At 53.1% G+C, this 3,843-nt stretch overlaps 1 long non-coding RNA gene across 1 annotated transcript; it reads right to left on the bottom strand.

The window, feature by feature from the left end:
* Positions 1 to 450: 450 nt before the first annotated feature.
* LOC129405757 (uncharacterized) lies at positions 451 to 3,619 on the bottom strand. Its single transcript, XR_008630756.1, has 2 exons — positions 3,152 to 3,619; positions 451 to 2,998 (listed from the first exon to the last, which is right to left on the bottom strand). It is a non-coding gene; the product is annotated as an uncharacterized LOC129405757 (long non-coding RNA).
* Positions 3,620 to 3,843: the final 224 nt, after the last annotated feature.

Raw genomic sequence — 3,843 nt, 5'->3', positions numbered from 1 at the left:
TAAGGACACAGAATCACGTGCTTGGACCCAAACCCGACACAGCCCCAACAGTACACCGGGTGCATACATTCCATCCCTGCGCTCTCATTTCCAAAGCCTTCCCGAAAGTAAGCACATAAACACACGTCTCTTTCACAAGATTGTTTGGAAATCTTAAGGTCAAAGTTCAGGTTCCACATTACACAGTACTTGCCCACCAAGTGGCTGCCCGTCACCAGCTGGGCGGTTCTGCTTGGTTAGGACAACAAACGCACCCCCTTCCTGGGCCATGAGAGGAAGGGGAGCCCCTCCCACACACACTAGTTTTATACTCTATGGCGTTCATCTCAGAGCTATTAAAGTGATTCTAGGCATAAATCTGCAACAGGAAGAGCGAATAACCCCATCATGAAGGCAATTTACAAAAAAGTGTATACAAAGATTGAAAAACATAACATAGCAATACAACAATTATAATTAGAGCTCAAACCTTTATTTGTGCTGTGAAGGGGAAGGAAATGATTAGTAATCACATACATGATGCAACAGTACAGGTTCTCATCATACAGAGCAACATACAAGTATTTTTACCCGCCCATGTTTACGCTCAAAGCTGCATTTCACAAGGGCATAGAGACCTTTCCCCACACAGCATGACCAATACTCTTGAAATGCCATTGCAAAGTCATCACCCCCAAGTCACTGGTGAAGAATTTCCAGCTAACATATTTAAAAATTTTTAGGACCGAAACAAAACCCCAAAAGCAATTGGCTCATTAACAAATTTTAAGTACAATTCCAGCTTATTAGTGACACGATAGTGATATTATTGTACTAATTCATTAGACTCCTCAGAAACAAGTACTCCCATTAAACATTTTCAGATTTTCGAAACAAGTACTCTTATTAGGCAGTTTTAGATTTCCCAAAGTTTTACAAACAGAACATTTAGAAAAGGCACCCCCCACCCTGTTTGCTTATTCCCCAAACTGATTTTGGCTGATAGCTGTTCTCTAATATTGAAACATTTAAAGCATGTTTGAGCTAAAGAAATAGCTAGTCTTCGCAAGAGAGTATCGACTGCTTGCTACCAAATTAGTCATTTTATAGTGGCGATAAAATCTTATTTGCTGCTCCTTGTTACAATGACTATCAGCAATAAACAAAAACTTTGCTGTAATCCATGTTGACCAAAGCCCAGGTATGTTTTTAAGACCCAACTCATAACATGAAATTACTTGTTAGTCATATACATGGCTTAGAATCTTAAGTCACAATATCCGCCAATAAAGATGAGTCAAAAGCTCAACGAGCGCACCTCATCTAAAGAGCACCCCAAGGCTGCAAACTACATACTTTCAGAGCACACAATTTGGGCGCAGCCTGACCCCTTGCAACTTTAGATGAAGCAAGTGGGTTCAGTCCAGCGAATGGCACTCACTGGGGTGTGAGTCTGGCACCCTCTTCAAGGGACTGACGCAGGTTGCCAGTTACACCTATTCTCCACCTTGCAGCAAAACAATTTTGCTTTCCGCCCTGCATTTAACAGGGCTCTAAGCACTTAGCTTCTGATTAAGCTTCGTGATTCCATGCTGGAATTTGACTATTAATGACCAGTATCAACTTCTCTCTTGCCCATGAGATCGTTTGCCTTACCGACCACTCCTCCCAATTCCTGTCAAGCCACCTTCCCGACCACCCCATCCTCCGCCATGACTCTTCACCCCAAGCCCCCCCAGTACCAAGCTGTTCCCTCTCCCACCCTATGTAACCCTCACCACCCATCTTCCCCTTCAGACAATGATGGCTGAGATCTAACCAAGTAAAATTCAGGCTTCAAAAAGCTCGAGGTGAATCAAAGCCCAGTGACAGCCGGAGCATTCGCCCTACAGTGACCCTTAGAGGGCCGGGAGCGCCCCGGGACCTGCCACTTCTTCCTGTAGTTTTTGGCGGCAGCTGTTTTAGAGCCACACCCAGCATTGCCGGGGTGAACCCGGTGGTGCCTGGGATCAACCCCTGGCCTCCCAACACAGAATAAACTCTACCCTTCAAGCCCATCTTCCAGCCCTGACCTACCATTGCTAAAAATTTGTGCACCGACTTCTTAGCAACACTACCTGCCCATATTTGCCAATCATCTAAGCCTCTGCCTCAGCACCCCGAACCCCGTCCCTGTCCCATCACATCGACTGTAGGGCGACACTAATCGTTCCTCTGCGGGCGCCGGGGATGAGAAAGGATCACTGGGCTCCACCGCAATCTCAGTCTACCAGGCAGGCAGCTCGGGGGTGCTGTCATCAAGGTTAAATGTCCTACAGCTTCAGACTCTTCTGGAAGCTGTTGGTAGCACAGAACTAGGACAGGAGGCTCAACTTAGAAGACGCAGCATCTGAAAACCTCCACCCCAGAACGGGAGGAGGGGGCGCTGCTGGCATCAGACGCCCAGAGGGTGGTGCTCCTGGATCATCCAACACATCTGCAGCAGCGGCCTTCCACGGCTGCCCCTCAGAGCCCCTCTGCAAGCTTTCAGTGGCGACCTCCTGAGAACAGCCAGGCCTGGAAACCGGACCGTGGAGAACTTCCTCCTAAGCTCTGGGTTGCAACGTGCAGGCAGCAACTTAGGCCGGGCTCTGCTCCTGGGACTCCCCTCCTGCACCGCTACGACTCACACTGCCAGGGGCTCCACTGTCTCCTGGTGCCATCGGGTCGCTGGGATGAGCACTATGGTAACAAACCACGTCCATGAAGCATGTTGGGCACTTCTGGGGCCACCACCTGCGGCGGCCCACCCGCTCGTCGGGGAAGCGCCCCCCACCCCCCTGGCTCCCCGTGCCAGTCTCAGCTCGCCTTCACCGTTACCAACAGTGCCGACTCCAACAGCGTCCTGGGCGGCTTCCCCAGCTTACCAGTGCCCAGAGCAAGGTTAAAGTGAAGGGTTAGAGCGAGGAGGGGCAGAAGGGGTCACAGGAGAGGCTAAACAGGCACCCAGAGCATCCCAAGAGGGGGGGAGCACTGCCACCTGGAAAATAAAGTGTGCGTCAATTGTGGCAACAAACACACTAGGCGCCACACCGGCCACCGCACCTCCTGAGTCGCTCACACCACCCCGCTTCCAACCAGGGTGCAGCCTCCCAGCCCCGGCTTCCACCGGGCCGGGAGTGGCCATGCACACCTTACATACCACCCGGGGCCAGAGCACTCAGCCCGCGAGACCAAGCTGTTCCCAGGCCGCGTCGCCAGGCGAGCTCACGACCCTCGGTCTGCAAAAAAAGGGGGGCTGCTGGTCTCCCCAAGGCTAAAGTCTGCGCCCCCCCAAGCCCGGCCCTACACCCCACTGCAGGGGATCAACCGCCAAGCTGTCTCGTCTCCATCTGGGGTGCAGAGAACCTCGGGTTCTCCCTGCCTTGCTGCGTCCACACACGCCTGGGCGCTGGGGGTTCGGCGGGTTCACGTCGGGGCGACGCCCTCCCAGAAGCCAAGAGCCCCATCTTCAGCGGGGCAACAGGCCACGCGCCTCCCAGGTTCCTGCGGGCAAGTCCCCGCAGCTTTACCCAGACAAGGCCCCAGGTCCAGTCTCTCTCCTACCCTTCCTCCCCCAAGCCCCCCACTCCCCCTTATCGAACCCCCCATCAGGCCTGAGTCCCTAAACTGGCCCTCTCCGCCCGGCCCAGCTAAGCCCAGCGCGCAGAGTCCCTGCCTGTCACTAACTCCTGGGGCCAGCCGGGGGCCAACTTTGGCTTTTATAGCCTGGGCCGCATCACTCGGGGCATGACTCAGCGGGACGATTCCTCCACTGCCACCGGAAAATAAGTCCCTCCCACTCGGGCGGGTTCTGCTTCAGGTCTAGGAGGGGGGGTGTCCGCC

This window comes from Sorex araneus, chromosome 6 (assembly GCF_027595985.1).
Source record: "Sorex araneus isolate mSorAra2 chromosome 6, mSorAra2.pri, whole genome shotgun sequence".
Lineage (NCBI taxonomy): Eukaryota > Metazoa > Chordata > Mammalia > Eulipotyphla > Soricidae > Sorex > Sorex araneus.
This window is presented reverse-complemented; position numbering and strand designations above follow the sequence as displayed.